The 24,533-nt window shown below is 39.3% G+C and overlaps 1 long non-coding RNA gene across 12 annotated transcripts in view; it reads right to left on the bottom strand.

Moving 5' to 3' along the window:
- The window catches only part of LOC147371130 (uncharacterized), a 43,589-nt gene that overhangs the window by 15,171 nt on the left and 3,885 nt on the right, over positions 1 to 24,533 (bottom strand). For 5 of the 12 annotated variants that reach the window (XR_015165832.1, XR_015165842.1, XR_015165833.1 and 2 more), the window contains one exon: positions 3,535 to 4,529. This is a non-coding gene — a long non-coding RNA (uncharacterized LOC147371130). Of the gene's footprint in view, positions 1 to 3,534; positions 4,561 to 5,384; positions 5,554 to 14,479; positions 14,897 to 24,533 lie in introns of those variants that run through there. The other 7 variants (XR_015165838.1, XR_015165837.1, XR_015165839.1 and 4 more) reach the window with 7 other exon arrangements.

Below are 24,533 nucleotides of genomic sequence, written 5' to 3'. Positions count from 1 at the left end.
GTATGTAAAAGGTCTTAATAACCTGGATAACCATGATGGTGTGATCACTCACCTAGAGCCAGACATCCTGGAGTGTGAAGTCAAGTGGACCTTAGGAAGCATTACTACAAACAGAACTAGTGTGGGTGATGGAATTCCAGCTGAGCTATTTCAAATCCTTAAAGATGATGCTGTTAAAGTGCTGCACTGAATATGCCAGCAAATCTGTAAAAGTCAGCAATGGCCACAGGTCGATTTTCATTCCAATCCCAAAGAAGGGCAATGCCAAAGAATGTTAAATCTACCCCACAATTGTACTCATCTCATGTGCTAGCAAGGTAATGCTCAAAATCCTTCAAGCTAGGCTTCAATAGTACATGAACAGAGAACTTCCAGACGTACAAGCTAGATTTAGAAAACCCAGAGATTAAATTTCCTATATCATAGAAAATGCAAGGGAATTCCAGAAAAAAACTACTTTTGCTTCATTATCTACACTAAAGCCTTTGACTGTGTGGATCACAACACACTGTGGAAAATCCTTAGAGATGGAAATACCAGACCAGCTGACCTGCCTCCTGAGAAACCTGTATGCAGGTCAAGAAGCAATAGTTAGAACCGGACATGGAGCAATGAACTGGTTCAAAATTAGGAAAGGAATATGTCAAGGCTGTATATTGTCATCCTGCTTACTTAACTTATATGCAGAGTAAATTATGTGAAATGCAAGGCTGGATCAAGTTCAAGCTGGAATCAAGATTGCTGGGAGAAATATCAATAACCTCAGATTTGCAGATGACACCACCCTTTGGCAGAAAGTGAAGAAGATCAAAAGAACCTCTTGATGAAAGTGAAAGAGGAGAGTGAAAAAGGTGGCTTTAAATTCAACATTCAAAAAGCTAAAATCATGGCATCTGGTCCCATCACTTCATGGGAAATAGATGGGGGGCAAAAAATGGAACTAATGACAGACTTTATTTTCTTGGTTCCAAAATCACTGTGGATGGTAACTGTAGCCATGAAATTAAAAGATGCTTGCTCCTTGGAAGAAAGCTATGACAAACCTAGACAACATATTTAAAAGCAGAGACATTACTTTGCCGACAAAGGTCCATCTAGTCAAAGCCATGGTTTTTCCAGTAATCATGTATGGATGTGAGAGTTGGACCGTGAAGAAGGTTGAGCACTGAAGGATTGATGCTTTAGAATTATGGTGCTACAGAAGACTCTTGAAAGTCCCTTGGACTGCAAGGAGATCAAACCAGTCAATCCTAAAGGAAATCAACCCTGAATAATCATTGGAAGGACTGATGCTGAAGCTGAAACTCTAATACTTTGGCCACCTGATGAAAAGAGGTGACTCACTGGAAAAGACCCTGGTGCTGGGAAAGATTGAAGGCAACGAGGAGAAGGGGGAGACAGAGGATTAGATGGTTGGATGGCATCACCAATTCAATGGACATGAGTTCTGAGCAAACTCTGGGAGAAGGACAGGGAAGCCTGGCCTGCGGCAGTCCATGAGGTCACAAACAGTCAGACACGACTGAGTAACTGAACTGAACTGAGCTACTGAACAATGAAAACATATTTAAACAAGTCCTTTCCTTTCTAGTGAAAATCAACTTTTGAATTAAACAGGCAAACTGCAGGAAGTCATGACAATTTCTTAGACTTTCTCTCTTTATCCCTGACTATGGCCTTCTCATGTGCACGTTTCATCTGCCTGGAAAACAGAGGTTAGGGCACTTGTTGAGTTCTCATATCCCTGCCTGTGCATTCCTACCTCGTGTGGCTAATCACCACATAAATATATAATTTATTATTTGTGGACTGTTGAAAAATCTGACTTCAATAGATTACAATCTTTACAGCAGTGGTCCCCCACCTCCAGGATCTAATGTCTGATGATCTGAGGAGGAGCTGATATAATAATAATAAAATTAAAGTGCACAACAAACGTAACACTTGAATCATCCTCAAACCATCCTCCCCACCCACTCCTGATGCATGGAAAAATTGTGTTCACAAAACCAGTTCCTTGTGCCCAAAAGGTTGGGGACTGCTGCTTTATAGCACAAAGAATCAAGTTCTCCCGTCTCCCCTGGCAACTCCAGTGCCTTGGAGTTAAATATTTGTTGAACTGATGAAAAAAAATGTTAGTTGCAGCTGTGGATGTAAACAGAATTTTGGATCTCTGTCTTCTTTCTCCTCTGTGTACTGTGTGTATTTGTAAATGTTTGTGTGCTCTAGGAAAGCTCTTGTCCTTTTTCATTGAATACTTACAAATAGGCAGAACTGTGTTTTGAGCCACTGGATTAGTTGCTTATTCCAGTGGGAATTTTTTAAATCTCATGCGATATCATGGTTTGATTAGCAAAAGTTCTTGTCTAGGACTTCAGAAAACAAGCTCTGGAATCAAGTTGCCTAACTCTGCCATCTGCCTGGAGGTAGTTATTTGACTACCCTATGCCTCAGTTTCCTCATCTGTGAAATGGGCATAAGAACGATACCTAAGTGTTAGTCACTCAGTTGCACCCAACTCTTTGCGACCCCATGGACTGCAGCCCACCAGGCTCCTCTGTCCATGAGATTTTCCAGTCAAGTATACTGAAGTGGGCTGCCTTTTCCTTCTCCAGGGGATCTTCCCAACCCAGGGATCGAACCCGGGTCTCCTGCACTGCAGGCAGATTCTTTACTGTCTGAGCTACAAGGGAAGCGTGAATCTCAAATACATCAGAACATAAAGAAACCTGTACACTTTCCCAGAGTACTGAGGGTTTATAATAAGATGCATTAGCTCCAACTCCATGTTTAGTCAGCTGCTTTTTTCTTCTGAATTCTTCTGGATTCTGATTTCTTTCTCAGACAAAAGAAAAGGAAAAGTTACTCTCTGCAAGAATGTTTCAGTTTAGTCACATCTCAGAAATAAGTCAGCCCACTAGTTTGGGAATATGAGAGAGAGAGACCGTGTGTGTGCACACGTGAGCATGTGCGTGTGCATGCACCTTCATGTGTGTGGGAGGTGACGTGATGAAGGAGTGGAATAATACTGTTCTAAGCAACAGCCACTGGGTAGGTTTTCAAATACTTGGTTTCAGTGTCTATGCTACAGTGTGTACTCCTAAGCATCTAAGAGAAAGAAGAATTTTCCATCCTTTAAAAGAGATTGTGCTTGGTTGTAGGGGAAAGGTGCCTTATTAGATTACAGTACATCAGAGCCTACCTTTGGAAATGGAATGGGACGGTATTGGTGAGATCTGTGTGTGGTATGCTTGATCCATGTTGGTGGTCCTGTCAGCAAATGTTAATTACAGCAAGTCCCACTCAATCACAGTGATCTGGACTTACACTGGTATACATATAGTGACATTCATCAACCAGAAGGGCTACAAAATGTGGATTTTTTGTTTGTTTTTTAAGTTCAGAGCCTATGTGATTTTATGGGGAAAACCCTCTTCTAAAAGTAAAAATTCCTAGATTCAACGGACAGTCATTCAGATAGGATCATTAGAAAACCATTAAGAAATCAGTGATCTTAAATGACACCTTGTACTAGTTGTGCTTAATATGTATCCGTAGGCCATTACATCAAAAACAGGAACACGTTCTTCTCAAGAGTACATGCAATGTTCTTCAGGATGTAGTTAGGCCACAAAACAAGTCTAAACAAATTTAAGAGGACAGAAATTTTATCGAGCATTTTTTCTGACTACAGCATTATGAAACTATAGGTATCATTTACAGGAATAAGAATGAGAAAAAACACAAACAGGTGGAGACTAAAAAACATGCTACTAAAAAACCCCCAATGTTTCAATCAGGAAATCAAAGAGGAAATCAGAAAATACCTTGAGACAAAAGAAAATAAAAACTATCTAAAGTCTATGGGATGTAACAAAAACTGTTCTAAGAGAGAAGTTTATAGAAACACACGCCTACATCAAGAAACAAGAAAAGTCTCAAATAAACAACCTGAAAGAAAAAGAACAAACAGAGCCCAATGTCAGCGAAAGAAGGAAACAATAAAGAGGGAAGGAAATAAATAGAAACCTAAAAATATAGAAAAGATCAAGAAAACCAAGAGCTGTTCCTTGGAAAGATAAACAAAATTTACAAATGTTTAGCCAGATTCACCAAGAAAAAGAGAGAGGACACAAATTAACAAAGTAAGAAATGAAAGAAGAGAAATTATACCCAATATAACAGAGATTAAAAAACATGAGAGAATATTCAGTTCAGTCGCTCAGCCGCGTCCGACTCTTTGTGACCCCATGAATCGCAGCACGCCAGGCCTCCCTGTCCATCACCAACTCCCGGAGTTCACCCAGACTCACGTCCATCGAGTCAGTGATGCCATCCAGCCATCTCATCCTCTGTCGTCCGCTTCTCCTCCTGCCCCCAATCCCTCCCAGCATCAGAGTCTTTTCCAATGAGTCAACTCTTCACATGAGGTGGCCAAAGTACTGGAGTTTCAGCTTCAGCATCATTCTCTCCAAAGAACACCCAGGGCTGATCTCCTTCAGAATGGACTGGTTGGATCTCCTTAACAGCTATAAAGCATAGAGCAATAAATTGGACAACCTAGAAGAAATGGATAAATTTCTAGAGACATACAATCTTCCAGACTGAATCAGGAACAAATAGACAATCTGAAATAGACCAATTTAAAAAAACTCCTAGCAAACAAAAATCCAGGACTAGATAGCTTCACAGGGGAATTCTACCAATATAGAATATATATAGAGAGAAGAGCTAATATCTATCCTTTTCAAAATATTCTAAAAAATTTGAAGCGGAGGGAACACTTCCAAATTCATTCCACAAAGCCACCATTAATTTGATACTGAAAATAGGCAAAAACAGTACAAAAAAAAATTATAAGCCAATATCTCAGATGAATATAGATATAAAAATCCTCAACAAAATATTAGCAAACTGAATTCAACAATAAATAAAAAAGATCAGACACCATCATCAAGTAGGATTTATTCTAGGGATGGAAGGATGGTTCAAGATCCATAAATCAATCAATGTGATACACCACATTGACAACAGGAATACAAAAAATACAAATAATAAATGTTGGTAAGGATGTGGAGAAAAGGGAACCCTGGTAGGACATTGGAGGGAATATAAATTGGTACAGTCAGTATGGAAAGCAGTATGGAAGTTCCTCAAAACAGTAAAAATAGAACTACCATGCTGCTGCTGCTGCTAAGTCACTTCAGTCGTGTCCGACTCTGTGCGACCCCACAGATGGCCTCCTACCAGGCTCCTCTGTTCCTGGGATTCTCCAGGCAAGAACACTGGAGTGGGTTGCCATTTCCTCCTCCAATGCATGAAAGTGAAAAGTGAAAGTGAAGTCGCTCAGTCGAAGTTCCTCAAAACAGTAAAAATAGAACTACCATGCTGCTGCTGCTGCTAAGTCACTTCAGTCATGTCCGACTCTTAGCGACCCCATGGACTGCAGCCTACCAGGCTCCTCCATCCATGGGATTTTCCAGGCAAGAGTACTGGAGTGGGGTGCCATTGCCTTCTCCATATGATCCAGTAATTTCAGTCCTGGGTATTTATCTGGAAAAAAAGTGAAAACACCAGTTCGAAAAGATAGATGCACTTCAATGTTCATAGCCAAGATATGGAAACAGCCTAAGAGTCATCAACAAATGAATGGAAAAAGATGATGTAGTGTGTGTGGATACAGTGAATGTTGTTCAACCGTTAAAAAGGATGAGAGCCTGCTATTTGCAACAACAAATACAACAAAACAGAAACAGACTCACAGATACAGAGAACAAACTAGTGGTTACCAGTGGGAAGAGGGAAGCAGGGAGAGGCAAGACAAGGGTAGGGGATTCAGAGGTGTAAACCACTATGAATAAAACAGGCTCTCAGGATACATTGTACAGCACAGGGAATATAGCCAATATTTTATAGTAACTTTACATGGAGTATAATCCATAAAAATATCGAATCTCTATACTATAAACCTGAAACTAATATTATAAATCAAGTATTCTTCAGTTTTTTAAAAAGGCCCTATTTGTATATGCTAAATTCCACCAGAGTTACTAAAGTTTTCTAAATATATGCAAATTTGAAAACAATGTGTATGAGCTAGCCGTACAAAACCATTTCGGACAATGACTTCTTTGGAGGGGTTCTATTTAGCGATAAAAGCTTCTTTTTAAAATTAGATGAATTGTTTTGCAAATTTAATGGAAAAAGCCTGGCTAATCACAATATGTTCAGGAGTAACTCTTGGGTATGTCCTGAATAATTATAATGCTAGGCGAATGTGCTGAGGTAAACCGTTTTTCTACAGGGGCCTCTCCACGTCATATTAATAGGTCACTTACTAATGAGGTGGATGAAACTGGAGCCTATTATACAGAATGAAGTAAGCCAGAAAGAAAAACACCAACACAGCATCAGATCAGATCAGTTCAGTCGCTCAGTCGTGTCCAACTCTGAGACCCCATGAATCGAAGTACGTCAGGCCTTCCTGTCCATTACCAACTCCCGGAGTTCACTGAGACTCACGTCCATTGAGTCAGTGATGCCATCCAGCCATCTCATCCTCTGTCATCCCCTTCTCCTCCTGCCCCCAATCCCTCCCAGCATCAGGTCTTTTCCAATGAGTCAACTATACTAACCCATATATATGGAATTTAGAAAGATGGTAACGATAACCCTGTAAGTGAGATAGCAAAAAAGACACAGATGGAGTATTACTCAGCCATTAAAAAGAATGCATTTGAGTCAGTTCTAATGAGGTGGATGAAACTGGAACCTATTATACAGAGTGAGGTAAGCCAGAAAGAAAAACACCAATACAGTATACTAACGCATATATATGGAATTTAGAAAGATGGTAACACTAACCCTGTATACGAGGCAGCAAAAGAGACACTGATGTATAGAACAGTCTTTTGGACTCTGTGGGAGAGGGAGAGGATGGGATGGTTTGGGAGAATGGCATTGAAACATGTATAATATCATATATGAAACGAATCACCAGTCCAGGTTTGATGCAGGATACAGGATGCTTGGGGCTGGTGCACTGGGATGACACAGAGGGATGGTACGGGGAGGGAGGTGGGAGAGGGTTCAGGATGGGGAACACGTGTACACCTGTGGTGGATTCATGTTGATGTATGCAAAAGCCAATACAATATTGTAAAGTAATTAACCCCCAATTAAAATAAATAAATTTATATTAAGAAAAAAAATGTCACTTACTAGACCCAGCACATTAAAAATATAATTCTGTGTAGCTTGTTAGTTTTATAAAAGGGAAGGCCTTCCTCTGACTTCTCTGAGTGCATGAGATTAAGATAACCTCAGAGAAAGCTGAAGGGAGAGGAAGTGATGATGCAAGCACCAAGCCATTCACTTGGAATCAACTTAAAATAAAACAACTGCTTGACTGCCTCATAAATCATCTGGCACACTGTTTCCAATGAAGACTCTCAGGCTACGTTCAGTGGTTTAATAACTTGAGCCAGCAAATGAACAGCAAGGTCTGGGTGAAAACTTAAACAAAGGACTTCTGATGCAGATGAGGCCACCACAGCTAAGTATCATTGCAGACTTAGTACGGGGTTCCAGAGTTAAGTACGGGAGCTGATCAGTGCAAAACAACCCATTTAGATTATTATCCAGACTCCAACCTATTTTTATGGTGGTTTGAACCAGTTAATTATTTTAATTTATTTGCCAACAGCTCTTTTTCTAAGTGGAGGATACTCAAGTAAAATTTCTTTTTGTTTCCTTGCTTCCGACATAAAGGAAATTACTATGCATCCTGCAACAAGTAAACAAGGCCTCCCCCCACCCCGCCCCCACCAAATCTGTTCTTTATTGATAATGGGCATACCGATAACTTGACATATCAATCTAAGAATATAATGACTAAACTGACATACAGTTAAAATTTCAAGATCAGAACTACAGTGAGGATACATATCCATGTGTGAGAATATCACACACATACACACACCACCTTAATTATGACCATCCGCTGATTTCTTTTCTGCCATGTTTCCACTTAACTCTTACATCTTTATCCCAAGTCCTAACCCTGTGCTTCAGGTTTATTTATCCAGATGCCTTCTAGACATCTAACATTCAACACATCTCAACCAAACTCATGACCTTCCCTTCTAAACCTGGTTCTTCTATTTCTAATATCAGTAAAAGGTGGGCTTGTCAGATCAGACTTCTGGAACATCCTTGATCTGTAACTTTAACTCATCTCTTCCCCATAGCCACTTAGTCTGCCAATCCTGACTATGTTCCTCCAGACTGTTTCCTTCATTGTGTTCTCTTCTGTCTGTCCTGAAGTCACTGTCCTACCTGATCCTTATCATCTCTTTCCTGGATACCTTCAGTTTCTCTCATATACTCATGTATAGATTTAGTTCTTTCCTCCCCATGTAAATAGTCATGGGTTAACCTTTTCTGCATAATGCCTTTAATTAATTAATTATCCTTACTTTTTTTCCCAATGGGTTTTCCAGACTTATCTCTAGCTAGCATCTTCAAATAAACCTCTCCTACAAAGGTATTTCTTCTTCTTAATCTGCTTGTTTGACGTAGTGCCTTTCCTTTTTGCCTGCTTTTTACATTACTTGTCTCTGCCTATTGAAATCCCACCATTACATCAAAATTCAGCTTCAATCCCAGCAATACTGTTGTTGTTCAGTCGTGTCCGACTCTCTGCACCCATGGACTGCAGCATGCCAGGCGCCCCTGTCCTTCACTGTCTCCCACAGTTTGCTCAAACTCATGTCCACTGAGTCAGTGATGCTGTCTGTCTCATCCTCTGCCAAAACCCCAGAAAACCCAAACTGAAAACTGTCTGTCCTTCAAGTTCTTGTTGTAATTCCTATCAATTCCAATGATTCTCAGTCCTTAAAGTATGAAGATGGCATTCCTAAGTCAAAAAAAGAGATTTTACCAGCTCCTCTTGCCTTTGACATAATACCTACCACATAGTTATTGTGAGGAATTGATGAGCTAATCCATGTAAAGCCCTTAGCATAGTACTTGCCACATAGCAACTGCTCAATAAATATTAGCTAATATTACTACTTCTGTTATTTCTTACTTTCTCTCTTCTAGATGATAAAATACATGTGTTGTGCTTAGTCACTCAGTCATGTCTGACTCTTTGCGATGCATGGACTATATGAAGCCCGCCAGACCCCTCTGCCCATGAGGATTCTCCAGGCAAGAATACTGGAGTGGGTTGCCATGTCCTCCTCCAGAGGGTCTTCCCAACCCAGGGATTGAACCCAGGTCTCCCACACTGCAGGTGGATTCTTTACCACCAGGTGGATTCTGAGCCACCAGAGAAACCCAAGAATACTGTAGTGGGTAGCCTATCCCTTCTCCAGCGGATCTTCCCAACCCAGGAATCAAACCAGGCTCTCCTTCATTGCAGGTGGATTCTTTACCAGCTGAGCTACCAGGGAAGCCCACAAATACATGAACTTCTGTTTTTCCTCACTGTGATCTTCCTAAAGTTTGTCTATATAAATTGTCTTATTATTATAATGCATTCTACAAACAACAAAAATATCTTTTCCAGGTTAAAATAGAATGAGATGCTAGGTTAAAAAAAAAAAAAGTCAATGAGGGTAAATGTAAAGTTTTTTCTGACATTCCTGTCGTGGTTTGTTTTTTGTTTGCTGCTTTTGATATCAATTCCTGATCAGCCAAGATCCTTGAGATAAAGAAAAAAAAAACAATCTTTCATCTGAGTACCCAGTATTTGTGCCCGGATATTATTCTAACTTATCCTAAAAGATCATTTGGCTCCACAGCTTACTTCTAGCATCAATACTGTAGCAAAAAAAAGAATTCTTGCGGAGATAGAGGGGAGTTCTTGTGATGCATAGCTTTAATATTAGGTTTTCAGCATAACGCAGTGAAAAGTTGCCGGGGCTCTCAGTACAACACAAACAGAATGGCCTTCCTGTATCATGGCTCTGGTGGCTGTGTCTGTCAATAACAAATGTGTGCTTTTTAATGAAGCTTTCTAATCAAAGAAACTTGACTCCAGGAATAGAGACATCTCCCAAAGGATTATTATATTCAAAAGGCCCTAAAACTCTGGAATTTACATATAAAATTCTAAGCTAATTAAACATGTACTTGTCATTCAAAAGTAGTGAATGAAATATTGATCATTAGAAGCATCATTAGATGTAGACCTATTCCTTTACTTTCAAGCTCACAAATAAAACTTCAATTTTTAAGTGTCTGTAATGAAATCTTATGAAAAAAACTTGTCCCTGTGCGAGGAGTTTTATTTGTCTATTTGAACTAGATTAAAGGCATTTTGAGGTTTTAGACCATGGATTTTGGTTTGAACTGTGGGAATTATTTAAACCTCATTTAATTTATATTGCCATTAAATATAATAATAGTATATAATGCCACTAAAAAGGGTTCTCTTTGTTTAGAATTTTCGTGCACTTTATATTTCTGTATTAATCTGCAATTATTTCACAGTAACTGCATTTTAATTGTAACAGCATGGTTTTTCTTCAAAACTGCAGTTCTACTTAGTGGATTTATCCAATGTACAGCTCTGAAACTAGAATAAAGTCAGCATCCCTAACAAACAAGATGTTAGAACCTGTTTACATTTCCTTTTTTTTTTTGTTCCATGAAAATTGTTTATCAAGAAAAATCCTTACTATATCTGAAAAGCTGTTTTGGTTCTTATCAAAATATCCCACATTTACATATATATGTTTATTTTTTAAAGGAATTTTCAGTTTTTTCTGTATTTTGGGCTGCTCCTTAGAGCTTAATTCATAAAGATTTTATTGAGCCTAACCTCTCACAATGAGGAAACAATGGAAACAGTGTGAGACCTTATTTTCTTGGGCTCCAAAATCACTGCAGATGGTGCTTGCAGCCATGAAATTAAAAGACACTTGCTCCTTGGAAGAAAAGCTATGACCAACATAGACAGCACATAAAAAAGCAGAGACATTACTTTACCAACAAAGGTATGTCTAGTCAAAGCTATGGTTTTTCCATTAGTCATGCATGGATGTGAGAGTTGGACTATAAAGGAAGCTAAGCACCAAAGAATTGATGCTTTTGAACTGTGGTATTGGAGAAGACTCTTGAGAGTCCCTTGGACTGCAAGGAGATCCAACCAGTCCATCCTAAAGGAAATCAATTCAAATATTCATTGGAAGGACTGATGCTGAAGTTGAAACTCCAATACTTTAGCCACCTGATGTGAAGAACTAACTCATTTGAAAAGACCCTGATGCTGGGAAAGATTGAGGGCAGGAGGAGAAGGGGACAACAGAGGATAAGATGATTGGATGACATCACCGACTCAATGGACATGAGTTTGAGTAAACTCCAGGAGTCGGTGATGGACAGGGAGGCCTGGCGTGTTGCGATTAAAGGGATCGCAAAGAGTTGGACACGACTGATCGACTGAACTGAACTGAACTAAAATTGACTGGGATGGATGAATTTAATTCAGATGACCATTATATCTAGTACTGTGGGCAAGAATCCCTTAGAAGAAATGGAGTAGGCCTCATAGTCAACAAGAGTCTGAAATGCAGCACTTGGGTGCAGTCTCAAAAATGACAGAATGATATCTGTTCGTTTCCAAGACAAACAATTCAGTACCACAGTAATCCAAGTCTCCAACCACTAATGCTCAAGAAGCTGAAGATGAGTGATTCCATGAAGACCTACATAACCTTCTAGAACTAACACCAAAAAAAGATGTCCTTTTTCATCATAGGGAATTAGAATGCAAAGTAGGAAGTCAAGAGATACCTGGGGTAACAGGCAAGTTTGGTTTTGAAGTACTAAATGAAGCAGGGCAAAGGCTAACACAGTTTTGCCAAGAGAACATACTGGTCATAGCAAACACCCTCTTCCAACAACACAAGGAACAACTCTACATATGGACATCACCAGATGGTCAATACCAAAATCAGATTGATTATATTCTTTGCAGCCAAAGGTGGAGAAGCTCTGTACAGTCCACAAAAACAAGACCAGGAGCTGACTGTTGATCAGATTATGAATACCTTATTGCCAAATCCAGACTGAAATTGAAGAAAGTAGGGGAAACCACTAGGCTATTCAGGTATGACCTAAATCAAATCCCTTATGATTATACAGTGGAAGTGACAAATAGATTCAAGGGATTAGACCTGATGGACAGAGTGCCTGAAGAACAATAGACAGAGGTTCATGACATTGTATAGGAGGCAGTGATCAAGACCATCCCCAAGAAAAAGAAATGCAAAAAAGCAAAATGGTTGTCTGAGGAGGCTTTACAAAAGCCAAGAAAAGAAGAGAAGCAAAAGGCAAAGGAGAAAAGGAAAGATATACCCATATGAATACAGAGTTCTAAAGAATAGCAAGGAGATATAAGAAAGCCTTCCTAAGTGATCAATGCAAAGAAAGAGAGGAAAACAATAGAATGGTAAAGACTAGAGATCTCTTCAAGAAAATTAGAGATACCAAGTAAACATTTCATGCAAAGATGGGCACAATAAAGGACAGAAATGGTATGGACCTAACAGAAGGAAAAGGTATCAAGAAGAGGTGGCAAGAATACACAGAAGAACTATACAAAAAAGATCTTAATGACCCAGATAAGCATGATGGTGTGATTCACCTAGAGCCAGACATCCTAGAGTGCAAAGTCAAGTTGGCTTTAGGAAGCATTACCACGAACAAAGCTAGTGATGGTGATGGAATTCCAGCTGAGCTATTTCAAATCTTAAAAGATGATGCTGTTAAAGTGCTGCACTCAATACGCCAACAAACTTAGAAAATCAGACAGGTCTGGAAAAGGTCAGTTTTCATCCCAATCCCAAAGAAAGGTAATGCCAAAGAATGCTCAAACTACTGTACAATTGCACTCATCTCACATGCTAGCAAAGTAATGCTCAAAATTCTCCAAGCTAGGCTTCAACAGTATATGAACTGAGAACTTCCAGATGTTCAAGCTGGGTTTAGGAAAGGCAGAGGAACCAGAGATCAAATTGCCAATATCCGTTTGATCATAGAAAAAGCAAGTGAATTTCAGAAAAATTCTACTGCTTCCTTGACTCCACTAAAGCCTTCGACTGTGTGGATCACAACAAACTGTGGAAAATTCTTAAAAGATGAGAATACCAGACAACCTGACCTGCTTCCTGAGTAACCTGTATTCAGGTCAAGAAGCAACAGTTAGAACTGGACATGGAACAATGGACTGGTTCAAAATTGGGAAAGGAATATGTCAAGGCTGTATATTGTCACCCTGCTTACTTAACTTTTAAGCAGAGTACATCATGTGAAATGCCAGACTAGATGAAGCTCAAGCTGGAATCAAGATTGCTGGGAAAAATATCAATAATCTCAGATATGCAGATGAGAAATATCAATAACCTCAGATATGCAGATGACACCACCCTTACGGCAGAAAGTGAAGGGGAACTAAAAAGCCTCTTGATGAAAGTGAAAGTGGAGAGTGAAAAAGTTGGCTTAAAGCTCAACATTCAGAAAACGAAGATCATGGCATCCCGTCCCATCACTTCATGGGAAATAGATGGGGAAACAGTGGAAACAGTGTCAGACTTTATTTTGGGGGGCTCCAAAATCCCTGCAGATGGTGACTGCAGCCATGAAATTAAAAGACGCTTACTCCTTGGAAGGAAAGTTATAACCAACCTAGATAGCATATTGAAAAGCAGAGACATTACTTTGCCAACAAGGTCTGTCTAGTCAAGGCTATGGTTTTTCCAGTGGTCATGCATGGATGTTAGAGTTGGACCATAAAGAAGGCTGAGCACCAAAGAATTGATGCTTTTGAACTGTGGTGTTGGAGAAGACTCTTGAGAGTCCCTTGGACTGCAAGGAGATCAAACCAGTCAATCCTAAAGAAAATCAGTCTTGAATATTCATTGGAAGAAATGATGCTGAAGCTGAAACTCCAATACTTTGGCCACATGATTGAAAGAGCCAACTCAATAGAAAAGACCTTAATGCTGGGAAAGACTGAAGCCAGGAAGAGAAGGGGACAACAGAGGACAAGATGGTTGGATGGCATCACTGACTCAATGGACATAAGTTTGAGCAAGCTCCAGGAGATGGTGAAGGACAGGGAGGGCTGGTGTGCTGTAGTCCAGTGGGTTGCAAACAGTTGGACACAACTGAGCAACTGAGCATCAACAAATTATTAGAGAAATGCAAATAAAGACTACAAGCAGGTATCATCACCTCACAAGAGTCAGAATGGCCATCATTAAAAGATCTACAAATAAGAAATGCTAGAGAGTGTGTGGAGAAAAGGGAACCTTCTGACACTGTTGTTGGTGGGAAAGTAGGCTGGTGAAACCACTATGGAAAACAATATGAAGGCCCCTTAAAAAACTAAAAATAGTGTTGCCATATGATCCTGCAATTCCACTCCTCGGCATATATCCAGAGAACACTAATTCGAAAAGATGCATACACCCCAATGTTTATTGCAGCACTATTTACAACAGTCAGGACATGGAAACAATCTAAATAACCATCAATAGATGAATAAAGAAGATGAGGGGGGCGGTCCTAAGATGGCAGAGAAATAGGATGGGCAGACCACTTTCTCCCCCACAAATTCATCAAAAGAACATTTGAACACTGAGTAAATTTCACAAAACAACTTCTGAATTCTGGCAGAGGACATCAAGCACCCAGAAAAGCAGCCCATTGTCTTTGAAAGGAGATAGGAAAAAATATAAAAGATAAAAAGAGAGACAACAGAAGTAGGGACGGAGATCCATCCTGGGAAGGGAGTCTTGAAAAAAGAGAAGTCTCCAAACACCAGGAAACACTCTCACTGGCGAGTCTGTGGCGAGCCTTGGAACTTCAGAGGGCAACATAACTGGGAGGAAAAATAAATAAATAATTAAAACCCACAGATTTCATGCCAAATGGTAACTCCCAGCAGAGAAGCAGCGCAGAAGCCCACATCCACCACTAGCAAGCAGGGGCTGGGCAGGGAGGCATGGGCTGCATTGCTTAGAGTAAGGACCAGGCCTGAATGCTCTGAAGGCAATCCAAGGGAACTAACTTGAGATAGCAAACCAGACTGTGGGATAGCTATCCTGTGAAAAGCCCTAACCGAAGACACTGCCAAGCCCGCTCACAGAACAAAGGACTGAGCAGAGCTAGCTGGCTGTGGACCGGCCCATCCCCTGCTGGAGACAGGCAGGTGAGGGCAGCCAGAGCCAGAAGGGGGCAATTGTGGCCCCAAAGAGGCATCATCCACCAAACTGCAAGCAGGCTTCTTGCTAACCAGGACTTCTTGGGATTCTGGACGATCTACATCTGCCGGGAGGGTTGCAGCCAGAGATCAGCTCTCCAGAAGAGACACACGGCACACCTGAGAAGGTGAGCCAGTTTTACACCCAGAAAACCGAGCGGCAGGGACAGTGGAGGCAATAAGTCACAACGACCGCGCTCGCCAAACACCTGGTCACCTGAGCTGCTTGGACCTGGGAAGGGCACAAAATGCAGGCCCAACTGAGTCTGCGCCTTTGTGGAGTACCCAAGTACCTGAACCTGAGCAGCTTAGACTTGGGAAGTGCACTCAACCCAGGGCCCACCTCAGACAGTTCCTGGCAGAGCAACCTAGAGCCTGAGCAGTGTAGACAGGGAAAGCACACACACCATGAGCAGGGGCAAACCCAGTGTGGCCAAGACACTGCAAGCACATGCCAGTGTTATTTGTTTGCAGTGTTCCTCCCTCCCCACAGCACGACTGAACAAGTGAGCCTTAAAAAGTGTCCACCACCGCCCCCTTGTGTCAGGGTGGAAATTAGACACTGAAGAGATCAGCAAACAGAAGCTAAAACAAACAGAGGGAACCGCCTTGGAAATGACAGGTGCAATAGATTAAAACCCTGTAGTTGGCACTGACTACATAGGAAGGGACCTATAGATCTTGAGAAGTATAAGCCAGATCAAGGAACTATCTGAAAATTAACTGACCCTACACTGTCCACAACAACACCAGAGAAAATCCTAGATATATTTTTACTATTATCATTTTTTAAATTAAAAAAAATTTTTTATTTTTAAGTCCTCTATTACTCCTTTAATTTTCATTTTTATAACCTATTACTTTGCAAAAAAAAAAGACCCTATTTTTTAAAGCAAATTTCATATATATATATTGTATAATTTTTGTGACTTTGTTTTTTTCTTTAATATTGTATTTTTCAGAATCCAACCTCTACTCTAGACTTTTCATCTTTGCTTTTTGGTATTTGCTATCAATTTTGTAGCTTTAAGAACACAATCTTCAGTATCCATTTTTACTTGGGAGCAAGATTACTGGCTTGACTGCTCTCTCCCCCTTTGGACTCTACTTTTTCTCCACTAGGTCACCTCTATCTCCTCCATCCCCCTTCTCTTCTCTACCCAACTCTGTGAATCTCTTTGTGTGTTCCGAGTTACGGAGAACACTTAGGGAACTGATTACTGGCTGGATCTGTCTCGCTCCTTTTGATTCCCCCCTTTATCCTCCTGCCCACCTCTGTCTCCTTCCTCCCTCTTCTCTTCTCTGTATAACTCCGTGAACATCTCTGAGTGGTCCAGACTGTGGAGAGCACATAGGGAAGTGATTACTGGCTACCTTGCTCTCTCCCCTTTTGATTCCCCCTCTTCTCCTCCTGGTCACCTCTATCTCCCTACTCCCTCTTCTCTTCTCCCTGTAACTCTGTGAACCTCTCTGGGTGTCCCTCACTGTGGAGAACCTTCATCTTTAACCTAAATGTTTTATCATCAATGCTGTATAGATAGAGAAGTCTTGAGGCTATTGTAAGAATAAGACTGAAAACCAGAAGCAGGAGGCTTAAGTCCAAATTCTGAGAACACCAGAGAACCCCTGAAATCCAGGGAACATTAATTGATAGGAGCTCATCAATGCCTCCATACCTCCACTGAGACGAAGCACCAACCAAGGGCCAACAAGTTCCAGAGCAAGACATACCACGCAAATTCTCCAGAAACACAGGAACATAGCACTGCGCTTCAATATACAGGCTGCCCAAAGTCACACCAAATCCACTGACATCTCATAACTCATTACTGGACACTTCATTGCACTACAGAGAGAAGAAATCCAGCTCTACCCACCAGAACACCAACACAAGCTTCCCTAACCAGGAAATCTTGACAAGACACCCGTCCAACCCAACCCACAGGGAGGAAACTCCACAATAAAGAGAACTCCACAAGTGCCAGAATAGGGAAAGGCCACCCCAAACACAGAAATATAAACAAGATGAAAAGGCAGAGAAATACCCAGCAGATAAAGGAACAGGATAAATGCCCACCAAACCAAATAAAAGAGGAAGAGAGAGGGAATCTACCTGATAAAGAATTCCAAATAATGATAGTGAAAATGATCTTGAAAACAAAATGGAGTTACAGATAAATAGCCTGGAGATAAGGATTGAGAAGATGCAATAAAGGTTTAACAAGGACCTAGAAGAAATAAAAGAGAGTCAATATATAATGAATAATGCAATAAAGGAGATCAAAAACACTCTGGAGGAAGCCAACAGTAGAATAACTGAGGCAGAAGATAGGATAAGTGAGATAGAAGATAGAATGGTAGAAATAAATGAAACAGAGGAAAAAAGAAAAACAAATTAAAAGAAATGAGGACAATCTCAGAGACCTCTGGGACAATGTTAAATGCCCCAACATTCGAATCATAGGAGTCCCTGAAGAAGACGACAAAAAGAAATACCATGAGAAAATACTTGCGGCGATAATAGTTGAAAACCTCCCTAAAATGGGGAAGGAAATAATCACCCAAGTCCAAGAAACCCAGAGAGTCCCAAACAGGATAAACCCAAGGTGAAACACCCCAAGACACATATTAAACAAATTAACAAAGATCAAACACAAAGAACAAATATTAAAAGCACGAAGGGAAAAACAATAAATAACACATAAGGGGATTCCCATAAGGATAACAGCTGATCTTTCCATAGAAACTCTTCAGGCCAGGAGGGAATGGCAGGACGTACTTAAAGTGATGAATGAAAATAATGTACAGCCCAGATTACTGTACCCAGCAAGGATCTCATTCAAATATGAAGGAGAAATCAAAAGCTTTACAAACAAGCAAAAGCTGAGAGAATTCAGCACCACCAAACCAGCTCTCCAACAAATGTGAAAGGATCTTCTCTAGACAGGAAACACAGAAAGGGTGTATAAACTCAAACCCAAAACAATAAAGTAAATGCCAACGGGATCATACTTATCAGTAATTACCTTAGATGTAAGTGGGTTGAATGCCCCAACCAAAAGACAAAGACTGGCTGAATGGATACAAAAATAAGACCCCTATATATGTTGTCTACAAGAGACCCACCTCAAAACAGGGGACACATACAGACTGAAAGTGAAGGCCTGGAAAAAGATATTCCATGCAAACAGAGACCAAAAGATAGCAGAAGTAGCAATACTCATATCAGATAAAATAGACTTTAAAACAAAGGCTGTGAAAAGAGACAAAGAAGGACACTACATAATGATCAAAGGACCAATCCAAGAAGAAGATATAACAATTATAAATACATATGCACCCAACATAGGAGCACCACAATATGTAAGACAAATGCTAACAAGTATGAAAGGGGAAATTAACAATAACACAATAAGAGTGGGAGACTTTAATACCCCACTCACACCTATGGATAGATCAACTAAACAGAAAGTAAATAAGGAAACAAACTTTAAATGATACAATAGACCAGTTAGACCTAACTGATATCTATAGGACATTTTACCCCGAAACAATGAATTTCACCTTTTTCTCAAGTACACACGGAACCTTCTCCAGGATAGATCACATCCTGGGTCATAAATCTAGCCTTGGTAAATTCAAAAAAACTGAAATCATTCCAAGCATCTTTTCTGACCACAGTGCAGTAAGATTAGATCTCAATTACAGGGGAAAAAACTATTAAAAATTCCAACATATGGAAGCTGAACAATAACCAACAAATAATAACCAACAAATCACAAAAGAAATCAAAATATGCATAGAAACGAATGAAAATTAAAACTCAACAACCCAAAACCTATGGGACACTGTAAAAGCAGTGCTAAGGGGAAGGTTCATAGCAATACAGGCATACCTCAATAAATAAGAAAAAAAGTCAAATAAATAACCTAACTCTACACCTAAAGCAACTAGAAAAGGAAGAAATGAAGAACCCCAGGGTTAGTAGAAGGAAAGAAATCTTAAAAATTAGGGCAGAAATAAATGCAAAAGAAACAAAAGAGACGATAGCAAAAATCAACAAAGCCAAAAGCTGGTTCTTTGAGAAGATAAATAAAATTGACAAACCATTAACAAGACTCATCAAGAAACAAAGGGAGAAAAATCAAATCAATAAAATTAGAAATGAAAATGGAGAGATCGCAACAGAGGAATACAGAAATACAAAGGATCATAAGAGACTACTATCAGCAACTATACGCCAATAAAATGGACAACTTGGAAGAAATGGACAAATTCTTAGAAAAGTATAACTTTCCAAAACTGAACCGGGAAGAAATAGAAAATCTTAACAGACCCATTACAAGCATGGAAATTGAAACTAATCAGAAATCTTTCAGCAAACAAAAGCCCAGGACCAGATGGCTCCACAGCTGAATTCTACCAAAAATTTAGAGAAGTGCTAACACCTATCCTATTCAAACTCTTCCAGAAAATTGCAGAGGAAGGTAAATTTCCAAAATCATTCTATGAGGCCACCATCACCCTAATACCAAAACCTGACAAGATGCCACAAAAAAAAAAGAAAGAAAGAAAGAAAGAAAGAAAACTACAGTCCAATGTCACTGATGAACATAGATGCAAAAATCCTCAACAAATTCAGGCAAACACATTAAAAAGATCATACATCATGACCAAGTGGGCTTTATCCAAGGGATGCAAGGATTCTTCAATATCCGCAAATCAATCAATATAATGCACCACATTAACAAATTGAAAAATAAAAACCATATGATTATCTTAATAGAGGCAGAGAAAGCCTTTGACAAAATTCAACATCCATTTATGATAAAAACCCTCCAGAAAGCAGGAATAGAAGGAACATACCTCAACATAATAAAAGCTATATATGACAAACCCACAGCAAACATTTTCCTCAATAGTGAAAAATTGAAAACATTTCCCCTAAAGTCAGGAACAAGACAAGGGTGCCCACTCTCACCACTACTATTCAACATAGTTTTGGAAGTTTTGGCCAAACAAGCAGAGAAGAAAAGGAAATAAAAGGAATCCAGATTGGAAAAGAAGAAGTAAAACTCTCACTATTTGCAGATGACATGATCCTCTACATAGAAAACCCTAAAGACTCCACCAGAAAATTACTAGAGCTAATCAATGAATATAGTAAAGTTGCAAGATATAAAATTAACACACAGAAATCTCTTGCATTCCTATACACTAACAATTATAAAACAGAAAGAGAAATTAAGGACACAATTCCATTCACAATTGCAACAAAAAGAATAAAATACTAAGGAATATATCTACTTAAAGAAACAAAAGACCTATATATATAAAACTATAAAACACCAGTCAAAGAAATCAAAGAGGACACATTGAATCAAAGGTGGAGAAATATACCATATTCATGGATCGGAAGAATCAATATAGTGAAAATGAGTATACTACCCAAAGCAATCTATAGAATCAATGCAATCCCTATCAAGCTACCAATGGTATTCTTCACAGAGCTAGAACAAATAATTTCACCATTTGTATGGAAATACAAAAAACTTTGAATAGCCAAAGCAATCTTGAGAAAGAAGAATGGAACTGGAGGAATCAACCTGCCCAACTTCAGGCTCTGCTACAAAGCTACAGTCATCAAGACAGTGTGGTACTGGCACAAAGACAGAAATATAGATCAATGGAACAAAATAGAAAGCCCAGAGATTAAATCCACACACCTATGGACACCTTATCTTTGACAAAGGAGGAAAGAATATACAATGGATTAAAGACAATCTCTTTAACAAGTGGTGCTGGGAAAACTGGTCAACCACTTGTAAAAGAATGAAACTAGAACACTTTCTAACACCATACACAAAAATAAACTCAAAATGGATTAAAGATCTAAACGTAAGACCTGAAATGGTAAAACTCCTAGAGGAGAACATAGGCAAAACACTCTCCGACATAAATCACAGCAGAATCCTCTATGACCCACCTCCAAGAATATTGGAAATAAAAGCAAAAATAAACAAATGGGACCTAATTAAAATTAAGAGCTTCTGCACAACAAAGGAAACTATAAGCAAGGTGAAAAGACAGCCTTCAGAATGGGAGAAAATAATAGCAAATGAAGCAACTGACAAAGAATTAATCTCAAAAATATACAAGCAACTCCTGCAGCTCAATTCCAGAAAAGTAAATGACCCAATCAAAAAATGAGCCAAAGAACTAAATAGACATTTCTCCAAAGAAGACATACAGATGCCTAACAAACACATGAAAAGATGCTCAACATCACTCATTATCAGAGAAATGCAAATCAAAACCACAATGAGGTACCATTTCATGCCAGTCAGAATGGCTGAAATCCAAAAGCCTACAAGCAATAAATGCTGAAGAGGGTGTGGAGAAAAGGGAACCCTCTTACACTGTTGGTGGGAATGCAAACTAGTACAGTCACTATGGAGAAGAGTGTGGAGATTCTTTAAAAAACTGGAAATAGAACTGCCATATGACCCAGCACTCCCACTGCTGGGCATACACACCGAGGAAACCAGAATTGAAAGAGACACGTGTACCCCAATGTTCATCACAGCACTGTTTATAATAGCCAGGACATGGAAGCAACCTAGATGTCCATCAGCAGACGAATGGATAAGAAAGCTGTGGCACATATACACAATGGAGTATTACTCAGCCATTAAAACGAATACATTTGAATCAGTTCTAATGAGGTGGATGAAGCTGGAGCCTATTATACAGAGTGAAGTAAGCCAGAAAGAAAAACACCAATACAGTATACTAACGCATATATATGGAATTTAGAAAGATGGTAACAATAACCCTGTATGTGAGACAGCAAAAGAGACACAGATGTATAGAACAGTCTTTTGGACTCTGTGGGAGAGGGTGAGGGTGGGATGATTTGGGAGAATGGCATTGAAACATGTATATTATCATATGTGAAATGAATCACCAGTACAGGTTCGATGCATGATACAGGATGCTTGGCTCTGGTGCACTGGGATAACCCAGAGGGATGGGATGGGGAGAGAGGTTGGAGGAAGGACTCAGGATGGAGAACACATGTACACCTGTGGCAGATTCATGTCAATGTATGGCAAAACCAATACAATATTGTAAAGTAATTAGCCTCCAATTCAAATAAATAAATTTATATCAAAAAAAAGAAGATGAGGTAAATAGATATACAGATAAAATGGAATATTACTTGGCCATAAAAAAGAATGAAAAATGCCATTTGCAGCAATATGGATGAACTTAGAGATTATCATCCTGTGTGAAGGAAGTCAGACAGAAAAAGACAAATATTATGATATCAGTCTCATTGGAATCTTAAAACTGATATAAACGAACTTACTTATAAAATGGAAACAGACTCACAGACATTGAAAACAAACTTATGGTTACCAAAGGGGAAAGTGGGTGGGAGGACGGATAAATTAGGAGTTTGAGATTAGCAGATACACAGTACTATAAATAAAATAAACCTCAAGGTCCTACTGCATAGCACAGGGAACTATATTCAGCATCTTGGAATAAGCTATAATGGAAAATAAAAAATAATCATTCTCTATCAACTCAGGTAATTCAGGCCTCTAAAATACAATTTATGTCAGAAACTAAAGGTAGGATAAATTCTTAATTCTATCCTTACATGATTTTCAGAGTGTCTATCTGGTGCAGCCATGACTTCCAAAGGTGACAAATGAGTTGAGATTTTTTTTTCCCCCTTTCACTCTCGTATTTTCATTATCTTTATTAACTCACGGGTTTTTATACTTTCCATATTTTTCAACCAATTGTAGTCATTATTCTCTTTTGGTTACTCAGCTTTTCCCATCTTTAGGCAGTGAGCACCCTTTGGGACTGATGCTGTGTCCCTGTTGCATGTCCTCAGAAGTCTCTGAGAGGTTCCTCTCCTTCAGCCAAAACAGAAAGTCCCAAGCTAACCTGTGCTTTTCCTCATCCAGACCCAGAATCAACCATCTCTCTAAGGAGTCACCATTACTCTTAGTGGGGGAAAGTTCCAATTTTTTTTCTACTCTGAAATACATTTCAAAATGAAGCTGAATTTAACTACATTATCAATTTGAAAATCAACTTATTTCAAAGACTAAAAACCCATTTACATGCTGCTCCCAAAAGATGTTTTAATTAATATAATAATCACCAGGCACACACAAGTAAGATTATCAAAGCACTTTGGGCATTTCATCACTGGTTCTGCAATATTCCCATTAATTTGGTACAAGATAGTTTTATCCCCATCTAACAAGGTGAGCTGAATAGAAAAGCAGAAACTTAATTGCACAGAATATTAGATGCATGTAAACCTTAAGGCATGAGTCGTGTTCTCTCACTATTAACAAAAAGCTAGTCGAGACTTTAAAGAAATTGTACGAAGCAGTCCAAAAACTATTATGCAAATAATACTTAACTGGCAGTTCTTTGATTAAATGTTAGTTAAGTAACTTAAAAGAAGTGTTTTGAGCATAATTTTGAATTTTTATTTCACATAAAAATAAAGATTAGCCAGGGAGGTAAAGTATTGGCTAGAGCAAACATTCATTCATTTAGTCAATAAATATTTATGTACTTAGAAACATGAAACACTAACAGTCTTTTGGGTTGTGATGTTTTAAATTTTTAGAGATAGAATACTTTTCCTGTGACTTTAAATTAATTACATTTGAATTATCCCACAACTGTCAAAGGGAGGATTACAGTATCATGATCTCTTCAAGATATAAGAAGAAGAAATTGGTCTAATTTCTCTAGATATCAAATCCCTTGAGTTCCTTGGCATTTGGCAGTTGATAGGCTCTTGTTTTACACTGTGGGTTGGGGTAAGGTTTTCAAGCTATAAATCTGGGTTATTCTCATTTTGGTTGCCAGCTTGTCTCTATCACCATCAGAACCAGCCCCAGCCACCTCATTGTCAGGCATCTATTGTACCATAGAGTAAACCCAAGCTGAACATATTCCTCCCCAGAGGGCTTTCTCGGGCTGAAAGGCCCTGGAGACTTGCAATAGGACAGTTTCACCATTGGAGTCTGTCTGTCAGCAGACACCTTATCAGCAGCACTGTTACTTTCCAGCTTTTTCAGTTCACAGGGCACCATTGTGGAAAGAGCTCTGTTCCAAAAAGCGAGCATCCTAGGCTCCCATGAAGTCCCTCTTTGAACTATGGCCCCTGATTATGCACAAGCCTCTGATCCTCAAAAATCCGATAAATTCACAT

This window comes from Bos grunniens, chromosome 6 (assembly GCF_055505025.1).
Source record: "Bos grunniens cultivar Pamir isolate PY7600 chromosome 6, Bosgru_T2T1.0, whole genome shotgun sequence".
In the NCBI taxonomy this organism is placed as follows: domain Eukaryota; kingdom Metazoa; phylum Chordata; class Mammalia; order Artiodactyla; family Bovidae; genus Bos; species Bos grunniens.
The sequence above is the reverse complement of the archived record's forward strand: the minus strand, read 5'-3'. Positions and strand labels throughout refer to the sequence as shown.